Below are 12,353 nucleotides of genomic sequence, written 5' to 3' on the forward strand. Positions count from 1 at the left end.
GTTGCGTCTGTTCACTAGAAGACTGTTCCCATATGAGAAAGTACAGGAACTTTTTAACCAAAGGAAAGAATAGTGCCCCAGAAGATTTACTCTGATAACAGGGATTCAGAAATTGTCAGTAGGTATAAATACTGGAAGGTAGAAATGGAAGACATAAGTACAGATAGCTGAAGAGTGTGCTATTATCTAAATTTATTGAAGAATTTACAACGTAACTGTCATCATGAATATAAACCATGAAAACATGTTGTGATTGTCATGAAACATTTCATATATGCAGTAACATTTGCCAGAATAATTTTCTCTGAGCAGTTCTCCATGTGGGTTGTTAAATTTTGTTTATTTGCTGTACAAGTTGGCATTTAGAAAATAGTTGAAATATTTAATCCCTGAACAAAGGGTGTGTTGTCTGGCCACAAACTACTTGGAAATATTTATACCCATGACCCAAAACAGCTGGTGACAAGATGCAAAGCTTTTCTTTAATAGTCTAATAAGATGTTTTGATGCTTAAAGTGGTACAGCTTTGGCTCAAAAGACTTAACTTCTGAATTGTTACGTACTGCAGTTTCCTTTTTACCCTAAGTATCTGCATTTGAAGACCCACTTCTCGTCACAAGCAGTTTTAGTAACAGTACTCATTGTAGTGTCTCAAGCGTGTATTGTCCCATACTAAAAAGATATTTTTTTGCAAAATGAGTATGGCCATTAACAGAACACATTATTGTTTTTTAAAAAACATAACTGAAAATAAAATAGCATGGTGGACCATTCGTCTATGAATTGAACAACACAAGAAGCAGCTTAACATTTCCAAAGCCTGTAATTTAACACAAAACTTCTGCACTGCTCCTGAGCTGTTGAAAAAAAGGGAGGATCCTGTCAAATTTCTCAAACACCTGCAGATTGCAGTGTGCTACCTGAGATGTCCACAGGCCAGCTGTGGTGATTCATCCCACACTGATGCCAATGTTCTGCTCCTAAATTCAAGTGAATGTTTGAAGTTTTCAGCCTGGCAATGAAAGCTGTTATCATTGGAAGCCGTAGTCACAGCAATGAACCTTAGGTAGTTCACTCTTTGTCCACACAGAGTTGATGCCACCATACCTCAGAAGAACATTAGAGTTGCCATCTTGTTGCTGAGGAAAATAAGCAAAGGAAAGACATGCTCACTGAGAGGTGGGAAGAAGGGCTTCTTTCTGCTGATCCCACTTGTTCCACTGCTTTCATGTGTGGTGTAGCAACTGTAAAATGAACATAAAAGAGAGTTCTGGGATCCTTGATAATCTTCACATCCTGCTATCTTTAAAGGCTTTGGAGGAGATGATCTATCATTGGCTGTGTTTCTGTTTTAGCGTGAATATATAATTCTAGATTCTGAGGAGCATGAAAAGATGTTATGAAGGTATTGTGACCACACCGAGCTGGACAAATGGTTATTTGTGAATAATCAGTAGCTGAATCTGTCCTCAAATTTTGTCATTCTGTACAGAAAACTCAGGGGAAGAGAGCCAGAAACTCCTTTCTTGACAAGAAAAAAAGCAAGAGGTTCATTTTGTAGATTGGATGTACTATGTTTTCATGCCTGTGAAGTTGGTGGTAACAGTTTGTGTTGAAATGTGTTCTATATTTTAAAAATATTTAATGTTGCAGATTTTGCATGATTTTTAAAAGAAGGAAAATGTGAAGGATGTTGCTGAAAAAAAGAATACACTGTAGTGGAAATTTGCTGTGGGCAGGCCTATTTTCAACTAGACAAAGAGGACACACTGTCCTGAATAATCTTTTTCCAGGTTTCCTGTCTAGTGATCTCTAAGCCTGCTTGCAGCTACCTTTACAAAGGTAGACCTGGTGACATCTGAAATGGGGAGTATGGATTTCTGGATTTGGACTAAATGTTTCTGATGCAGCAAGCTGAAAAAAGCCCCCTATGTGGAACCACAGCCTGGCAGGTCTGGGCAAGACCCAGGAGGTTCAAAGTTCATGAGAGTGTGGGATTTGTTAGCTAGAAAGAAATGGTGTCCATTTGGCTGTTACTTTCTTCATTCCCAGGGCTGCAGGCAAAAATGAATAAGTATTATGACAAATGAACTACTAAATATTGAGTTTGGGAAAGGCTGAATATACAGTATTACCCACTGCAATTTGGATTTAGCTGCAGTTACTTCTTCTCACTAGATCTTTCTCTCCTTCAACCTTCTCCTTCAGTTAAAGGTCACCTGGGGCTCTGTATTTAGGGATTCTGAGTGACTGCAAAGGGAAGAGCTATTAAATTCCTGGAAATTTTCTATTTCCAGTTAGTATAAGAGAACTCAACCTGACCAATTTATTTATTGATATTAAATTTCAAAATTTCACTGAATGACACATTTTGTGAGGGAAATGACAGCAGGCAGAAGAATTACATGTGAAGGGAGAACTTGAGACTGGGTGTCTAAGTATGCTGTAAGTGAATATGTTAGTTAAAATGAGTGCTAAGGAAATAAATCACATATGGTTGAGAAATGTGGTAGCTACAGTAAACCTTACATTCATTGGCATGAAAGATGATGAGACACGATAACCTCATTCTGTACCACATACTGAGCAGAAAATATACTACTAAAATATCAAGAAATGACAAAAAATTTGCTGTTTATATAAGTTACAGGGAAGGAATCACCTTATTATCTAATGATAAGTCACTGAACCAAAAGTTTCTGCTGGAAAGGACTGTGAACAGCAGTTTTCTAAAAGGTTCTTGAATTGTAGACTCACATTTTGATCTAACCTCCTGCCTTCCTTCCTTGATAGCTTCCCCTCATGCTGTGCTCTGTCCAGCCCACAGCCTCTGCTTCCAAAACGAGTTGTGATTTTTTCCTGTGTTAAGAATTATTCATATTAGGAAGAGAGAAATTATTTTACTGCTGTAGGAAAAGCAACTCCAGTGTGCATCTTTAAAAAACAACTAGATAAACACTATACAAGATGCTTTGCATATCCCAAAATTTTTGAAAGAATATTCTTAATTAAACCTGCTTTGGATTTGGATTTTCCTGTGTATCTAACACCGTTTATTGATATATTTTGTATTTTGTCTAGCCAAGCGAGGGCAAACAAGTAAAGCTTGAGGTCAACATTTGTAATTTTCACATACCTGATCCAGTGGAACATAGAAAGACTTTTGTGTGATTTTTAAAAAATTCAGATCTGCCTTCAGGCCAATACAACTATGGACAGAGTCAAAAATGTCTAAGTAGGTTAGGTCTGTATTGAGATTCACCCATAATGACTGTACAGGTGTTCCTTAGGGCTCTTGCAGAATTACTGTCATGAAGAAGCAAAAAGGAGAATTTGGACCTGGTCTTTCCAGCATTTTTCCTGTCTCTTCAGAGAGAGGAAAAGAAAGAAGGGGGAGGAGGGAAGAAGTATTCTAGAGAGGGTTGTTCCTTAAGTGCTTTGTCTGGAGATACTGTGTTTAAACTGTTTATATTCAAGGAAGGAAGAGAAGGGACATAAACATCAGCACATTGAAATAGCTATTCCCTGAGGATACTTTGTTTTAATATAGTGGTATTATCAGTTCAGTGGGCTATAATTTTTCATTTCATTCATCGCTTATACTATGGATATTTCTGAAATGTTTAATTTAATTGTACTGAAGACATCAGTCATGATTTTCTAGTTAAAGTTGTGGGAGGCTTTCATTTTGAAACACTATTATAACTTTCAAAATAATTCCTTTTAAGCTGATGTTTAGTGTCAATCCAAGCGTGACTCATGTAGTGGAGTTGGAGAAAATCACCTTAGCCATTTCCGCTTTGTGGTAGTCGGATGAGGGTTTTCTTCTTTAAAAAAGAAAAGACAGTTTTTCATAGCTCTGAAATTGAGCCTTCACACGTTCTCTGGATAACCCCGGGTGTGAGGGACAAGAGGGTTGAGATGGGGTGAACATGAAAGGAAAATGAGGATTTTTTGGTTCCTATCTGCAATACATATTCTTTTTAATTTTTGCTCTTTGCTCAGAAACTGCCTCTGTTGAAAAGAGGAGGGATTTCATCTGAGCTGGTGCTTCAAGAAACCACATTTTAAAGGGGAGAATAAGTCCTCTATAACACTATTAAGCAATATTCCAAGTCAAGCCTCATCCTTCCTTGGTACCATTTGGACTGTGCATTCATGCTCAAGGTCTCTGCTGCTCCTCAAGCTCACTGACAGCACCAACTCCCTCCAGTCATGCCGCATCATTTACTCAGATTCATTTTCCATTTCAGACTTACCCAGTTCTCCTCTAACATACAAAAGGCCATATGAGATAAAACCTCTTCCCTAGCCTTTTCCAACCTAAACTATTTTTCTGCATGTTCAGTTGCTAATGAACATTGCATCACAGCCAGACAGAAATAAACAAGAATGTGATTCCTCTTTAATTATTTTTCTAGAAACCTTTTTTTTCTATCTTAGTCTCCCAGGTAGTATTAGAAGGTTAAATATCTTCTCTGCCCTCTCAAAAAGAGGCCAGGCATGTTGTAATAACTTAATAACATGAACTACTGCATCATACACATAAAGATGAAAAAATAGTCATGTAAGACAGACATCAGTCTACGTGTAATTAGATATACTCAGCTATAACAGTTGACATGATGCAATTGCACTGCATTTGTTTCTGTGAGCCTGCAGTATTTTGGGATAATAAAGATGTTCTCAATGTGGAATAAGTTGAAATGTGAATTTTAATAGAAATAGTGTTTTCTGATATGAATCCCCTTATTGAATATAGCAACTAACTGCCATCCTTGAAGAGGTTTTGATTTTCCTTCTACTCCTTGATTGATAAAATGACTTAACAACTACTGTGAATGATACCACAGGGTATGAGGCTGTATTAACAAGCTGCACTTGTGAAGCAGCTTGTGTGTATACGAGGATGAATTTCATGAAGATTTTCTCAGTAAATTAGATATTTCTTAAAAAGCCTGAGAAGTCTTTCTCTAGGCAATGTTCCTAAAATGTTACTAGTATGTATTGCAAATCATACTTTATTTTGATGAATATAACTTTTTATTAAAAAACAAAAAAAGAGAAAAATGTAGGGAAAGCATTTTGACTCTCTTCTCACTTCTTCCACAAAAATAAATAGATCGGTGTTAAATAAAGGAGCTTGCAAATCTGGGAGGGGGTGCATGTGTGTGAAAAGGCAGAAGTGGGTAGTATGTCCCTGACACAGTTATGCATTTTCTTTTAGAAAAGCGTGAGTTTTTATTTTCCCTCAACCTATCACATTGTTGAACATTGTAAAGAAAAATGATTCTTCCTATGTGCGAGTTGCCTGGATTTGGAGAGCTTTTGAAGTGTTACAGATTATCTATCAAGAAGTGGGGTGAAAAGCACTTTTGAGCTCGGTATATAATTAATCCTATTTCACTCAGTAAGCAAACCACACTTGTACACAGGAAACTAGTGACGATGAAACCCACAAAGTTGCAGCTCAGATATTTTGAAAAAAATTAAAAATAGTAATTCTTCCATCACACAATGCAACTTAGTTCTAAACAATTTGTGTCCAAAACCTTCTCAGTTTTCAAATGTATCTGGTTTCTAGGTGGCTGGTGAAGTATTAATGGGCTGAAATCCACCTCCCTTCTTATATCTCCTACCTTAATGTCTCTGTTGATGGTAGAGAAAGGAAAATATACAGGTACTGTTTCCTTCAAAGAGAGTTAATAAGAGCATTTAATCTATAATTTAGAATATTTATAAGGGTAATTGCAAAATATTAGGTAGGAAATACATATTATCTAGCATTCAGGCTGTGTTGCAAGGTAAACATCAGCAACTACACGTTTGGACCTTTCTTTCCAAGCAATGTATAATTTGCAGTGGAAAATGAAAGGCTACTGAGCTGGTTTGTCAAGAAGCTGAGAACAAGATGTGACAGGTGATAAATGCTTTGACAGTCATGCAGGGTGAACATGAAAGGCAAAGGGTGAGGGCAGGTGAAAGAAATTTGCCGAGGTCTGAAAGTAAAGAGCAATATGGTTTCAGAAGTACAAGTAAGGTAATAGAAGTTGAATAGAAAAATGTTGCACATATCCTGACAATATGGTTGTCATGTATTTCTTAGAAAAAGAACAGAATGCATTCCCCTATCTATGGGATGGATGTCTAAGATTAGTAAGCAGAAATAAAGAAGGAAAAATACAGAGCAAAAAGAGAACGAGAAATAAGACAGCAAGAAGGTGAAATAAAAATGAGTGAAATGAAAGAATGAAAAATGAGCTAAAATAAATATGAAAAATATGAAGCTGTAAAGTTATACAATATGAGAGGAAGAAAGCCCAGGAAAGTACAGAGAAATGAAAAGAAATATAAAAGAGGAGAAAGCAATCTTCTACTATGCAAATTACATTCCTTTAGAATGAACAGATATTTAATTTTGATTGACTTAATCCTCCCCCACTGCCAGGAACACCTACACTTCTTGAGTTCATCAAAAATAAACCCCTACAATGATTTTTGAGAAAAAGAAAAATCAAGTCAGAACATTTACGATGTAGAATAAATTCAATATGTACCCACTGTAGCTGTAGAAATGATCCTATTATAAAGAGAATTTAAGAAAATACATTTAATTAAAAACAAAAAGGGGAATAATGTAGAGTGTTAACCTTACTGAAAGCAAAACAAGTATTTCATTCTCGTTCTTCCAAATATAAAAATTAACACATCACCATTTCAATGATAAGAATAAGGTTGAAATTTTATGAAGTGTGAAGCATAAGCAGCTAGAAGAATCGATATAAAAACATAGATTTAACATCTTTTATGTTTGTTCATTCACCATCAGCTGAGAAGGATAAAGTAGAGCTTTCTAGGATTTCTAGCAATTAAGATGTGGAAGCTGACCACTGTGCTAAGACTTTTATAACCTGTGTACTAATTCACAGCATAGGAAAGATGCAACATTTAACCAGATAGAGCATAAAATTAGTCAGTCTTTTTCTCTCCACTGAGTAGTGTTTTGATTATGTTAGTTCTCCTGTCTCACTCTACCATTACATGACATTTTATGTTCAGATTTTAAAGTGACCCAATTCATATTCTGAAATGTTTAATGTATGCATTGAAATTAGTAACTTTGCTCATTTCTGCTAAGGAGAAAAATATTTTACTGCCTCTGAAATATCCTCCCAGGCAATAAACTGGCAGTGATCATGATGTGATTATGAGGCCAGTTCTGTGTTGCAGAAAGGCCAAGTACTATTGTACAGTTATTAGCAAGGTAATTGTCACATTATAGCACCAGAGCTGTGCACTGCAGTGCTTATGTCTCACCATTTAGGTCTTCTTATGTTTCTGTTCTTTTACTTCTGTCTCAATTACTTAAGTATGTGATAGGAATAGTATTTTCCTGGTAAATCTGTATGTTTGTATATCTTGTTCTCTTTAAAAGGATGTCTGAGGGACAGAGCATCTCTTGCATTGTGTAAACACATCATCTTTGAAAAGAGAACAGTATTTGCTAGGTGTTTTGACATAGCCATAACAGAAATATAGGATTTGGTATTTGTTTCAACTTTCTACATTTGCATTTGAAAGAAGGGGAAAAAAATTACTGAGATATATACTAGGGAGAATATTTTTGAATGACGGATAGCTTTGAGGAATGACATTTTGCTCCTCTTCTTGCGACGTGTCTCTTAATGTTGAGCTGAACCAAACAGAAAAACATTAAGAAAGATGATGAGAGAATCATAGTCAATGAAGAAAAGTCAGTAGATCAGCATCATTCTTGAGAATAAGTAATTATTTCAGGTGAGATACAGGAAGGGAATCTATAGCTGTGGGTTTGCAAAGAAATCCGTACATGGAGATGTGCATTGAAGACAGAAAGCTTCTGTGCTAAAGAAAGAGAGAAGTGAAGGAGTAAGCATTGTTGTGCCTTTGGAACAAAGCAGTTTTATGACTCTTAAAATACAACAGTAGGAGAACTGACAGAACGTCATATTAAGCACAACTCCTAATCAAATAGTAAGTGATAATAAAGCAGTATGTTGTGATTCCTGGCAGAAATAGCTGTAATACACATCTGTATAATTTCCAGTATAATGGTTCTAGTTTTGTTCTGTAGCAGTCCAATCTGCTTCATAAAAGCAGTCAAGACAGTGAAAGATCTAATTTGACTCTGGAATCTGTTAGATCAAGTCAGTGAATGCTAAGGAACGAATGTGGACTAACTAGAATGGAATTCGATCTGCCTATAAAGTACATGGAGACCAGAGACAAAGGAGTAACACGTGTAGTACAAAAGTGGTGTAAGTGATCCCGATGTCCTGGTGTATTCAATTTATTATTGAGTTGGGCAGGAAGCTTCAAAATTATTTTAATTCTTTGAGATGTAAGGCTTTCTATTGCTCTATGACTTTGCTCACAGTGTCAGGCAAGACCTTTTACTCTTTATCTTTTAGCCATATAATGGGGGCAGAAGAGAAAGAGTTAGGACACATGATCACATATTGGACCATCCTGTTATTATTTTCTTTCTATTGTTGAAGTCAATGTAGCTGTTAAGTCTCAACTTGTTTTCTGGATATTTCAAAAGGTATGAGGACTAGAACCATCTGCCTGTCCGATCTACAGTTCAAGTGACAATAGAGACTTTTTTAGCCCTGCAGTATAAAAAGTATTCTGTGTGGTCATTGAAATGGATCAGTATCAAAAGCCAGAATGAAAAAGCCCACAAACTGAATAATCTCAGAAACAGACCTATACAGTTATAATGATTTTGCATTAAATTGTCTATGACAATTTCTTGTCATTGAATGCTAACCATTTAGAGATACTGGGAAAGAATTCTACGTCACAGGAAATCAGATTTTTAGAAAGGAAAGGATTTGTTAATTTACCTTTTCCACTGTTGGTGTTCGTTGTGTGTGGCAAATGGCAACTGTGTACTGACTAAAGGAGGGAGTTCTTTACCCCCTCCCCTCGCAGGTTTGAACAGCGCTCCAGAAAGAGGATGGCATGCAGTAACTTTTCCTCCCCAGAGCTGGGCACACGATGTGTGGACTGCACAAAGAAACCAGTTTCCAAACCCCCAGTGGGGAAGAAGGGACACTGAAGAAATCATAAGAAACCAACCCAGAATCAGGACATGCTCGTGTGTTTATATACATTCATTTAACAAGAAGTTTACTCTGCCCTTCACCATTTAACATCATTTTGATCTCTGCTGTTTACTTTGAGCTCTTCAAGCAAGGGTCTGTTTTCCACGAGTGATGCAGTAGAAAAAAAGTTCGCATCATCCTTTTTTGCTGTATCCATTAGATAGTAGTGCCAGATTTTTCCTTCTCACTGTTTTCCACTCACCCAGCATCCTTGGAGTGGCAGCAGGATGTGACTGCTGTGTGTGTTGTGCCTTTTCATAGGGTTGCCCAACAGTACAGCATCCTGCACGTCGGTGTTCTGCATGCAGCATCAGGCAGTGCTGAATGGAAAATGCTGGGGCCACTTTAGAAGAAATAAAGGCTATTCATCGGCAGTACTCTGCTGTTGGGGAGTAACCTAGATACAGACCTCACTGAGCTGGGTGTAACATGGAGATATGCCCTGTCTGGCAGAACCATAGAGTCAAGAAATTTGGAGCAGGAAGAATACAAAATAGCATTGCCCTTCTTTTACAAGTGAGAACTGAGGCACAGTTTCTTCTCCACCAAGATCAAAATGAACATCTGTGGCATGTGAAAGAAACAACTCTCAGAATAACAAGTCTGAGACACTTCTTTCATGTGGAGGATAGCTGAGACACATGAAATGGGCTTTTTAAGGACTCTGACTTCATTCTTTCCCAGTAATAAGACCTCAAGGTGTTACTTATACTTGAATATGTTAATTTCAGCTTATTTACATTTAGTATTTTTTTATTAAAGTACTAGTTTAAGATTAAGCATTACAAAGCATATTTTCCTACTGAAATTGACACAATATTTTTGAAGTTCATGAGTCTATTAAGCCCTGAACACTCTCTAGTGTATTAGGCAACCGTAGTGATTTACATTATTTTGACGTTGCAAATGAGTTTTCAAGGGTAATGGATTTCGTATAGAGAGATTAAAAGATAACGTTCCTTAATTTGTGCCTGCTGACTTCTTTTCCCCTATCATACTACATTTAGCAAAATGAATAAGGCAGAAAGGATGCTGGTGTATTTTTATGTTAATTAATGTATTTTAATTTCAAATAGCATTTCTGAAGAAAAGATACTCTCCAAAAAAAGTGATGCCAGGGCAAAACTAATGAATTTAAATTCTTTTCAGTATACTTATGCTTTCATGAATTCTTTTTGTTATATTCTGGTGCATGAGAATGCATCAGTAGGCAGAGTATGCAGCCCACAGATCTGATTTTTGCAGAAATCCAGCTTAACTTTTTTAGCTACATAATAAAGTTCACCTCAAAAGTGTGTTATTTTTAGTGACCAGTTGGGTAATAGCTAGAGAAGTGCATACTTCAGGAAGGCAAACCAACTTCTTAAGGATTTTTTTTAAAACAACCCATTGTAAATGACAAGAAGTCTTTGTGCACAAAGGATGCGTTTAACTGTTTTGTACCTAAATTGTGCTATTCTTAGACAAATTTTAAGGGTAAGGCCACTCTTGTCCCAGAAAGGCTGCAGCTGATAACTCACCCTTGCTGCAATTGCATTGCTTAAAGCAGTATGATGTATCCTTTAAGTAGTTAAACTGAAATTTCACTGCACTAACTCTTCTCTTCCATATCTTGGAGCGCCTTGGAAAACCCTCGGCTCCTTGGGAGTGAAAATGGTTTTGGCCATGGTGCTGTAAAACAGAAATCTCCATGGTCTCTGCATGATGCCTGTGGCTGCTGGAGCTGGGCCAGTGACCATATTCTAATGCTGGTGCTGAGGGGCACAAGAAGCAGCCCTTTTTAACAGCATGGTCCATGGATTGCACTGCTCTGATCCCAGACAGTTCCAATGAGAATTCTTAGTTCATGGCCTCTCCAGGTGCAGACTGGCAAAATACTGGCCTGCTGTAATTTACTTGTGCAGCCTGTCAAGAATAGGGCACAATAAACCAGCCTGTCCTTTGTGTAACACTTGTCATAATAGCAATATAAAACCAATGTCACGGTTGAGAAGGATTGTTGATACTCATCAGAACAGATCATTAAATGATGTTTCTTTTACTTCCATCACTGTAGCATACCTGAGTGCTTGTAAAAAGCAACAGCATTGGCCATAATTTACTGCATTGCAGTAAAATCAACAATGCAGCATTCCACAGACCCAGGCAAATCTCATATTTGATGTGCTAAGTGAATAGACAGAGAAAACGTACTCCCCAAAAATATTTTTAATTACATTACTATAGTTCTCGTTTGTAACTCTCCAGAACCTTCACTATGTGAGTAAACCCTGGTAGCTCTTGAAACCAAAACGTTATTCAGAAACTTGATTTGAAATAATTTCTTTTACAAGTAACAAAGCAAATCACACTGCTTTTCTCAAAATTCTTTTGGAGGAAGTGAAAACGAACAATTTGAGAAGTTAACAGTAACTCATAGGTAAGTTCCAGTTGAGCAGAAGCCAAAATTGAAACTAAAAATCTTAGGTCTAAATAAAAGCATCTGATTCCATCTAAGAGAAATTCCCATTGTTAGAGAGGAAGTACAGATATTTTCTATAGTTGAGAGTAAATTCAAACCTAGAATATTCTTACCCAGCTATATAGAGCCATAGTAATACTTCTGTAATTAGAAAAAGATACTTAGTTTAAAATACCACAAATTAGGAAATATAAAAGTTGTCAACAGACTTAATTTTTTTTTCTATTGAAAAATTGACCCATTATAAATATTTTTCTTGTCTGTAAAACTGTGTTTTCTTCCCCAGGTCTTCTGGAGCTGTGATAGACTTTTATTTTGTTCAGTAAAAGTTTGGACATTTAATAGACATGTTTTTTTCTAATTAAGTAATGATAAAAAAATTATTTTAGTACTGAAATAATCTACTCTTGGTATAAGTTTGCAGTTTGTTGTTTGTGTTGTTCCTGAAACGTGAAAGAAAGAAAGACAACCCAATTATCTCAGCTTAGTGGCAGGGCTCTTCCTAACTGTTGAATACATCAGAAGAGTGAAGATGAATGCTTGCTTGTTATAACCATCCACTCAATACAAAAAGTGGATGGCTTTGTGGAATGAGCATTTTTCTATAGTCCAAGATTTCATAAGGTAGCAAAACATAATTTAGGCTTCAGAATTTCCTTAAAAGCCGAAATATGCTTTATGTGCATGGAGATTGAACAAATTCATGAAAATCACATTGTTATGGCCAATGGGAGATTTCCTTC

The 12,353-nt window shown here is 36.5% G+C and overlaps 1 protein-coding gene across 4 annotated transcripts in view; it reads left to right on the forward strand.

The window, feature by feature from the left end:
• HTR7 (5-hydroxytryptamine receptor 7) overlaps positions 1-12,353 on the forward strand; it is a 33,412-nt gene that overhangs the window by 9,848 nt on the left and 11,211 nt on the right. The gene's annotated exons all lie outside the window — the stretch shown is intronic.

Source organism: Corvus cornix, chromosome 6 (genome assembly GCF_000738735.6).
Source record: "Corvus cornix cornix isolate S_Up_H32 chromosome 6, ASM73873v5, whole genome shotgun sequence".
NCBI classification, from domain to species: Eukaryota; Metazoa; Chordata; class Aves; order Passeriformes; family Corvidae; genus Corvus; species Corvus cornix.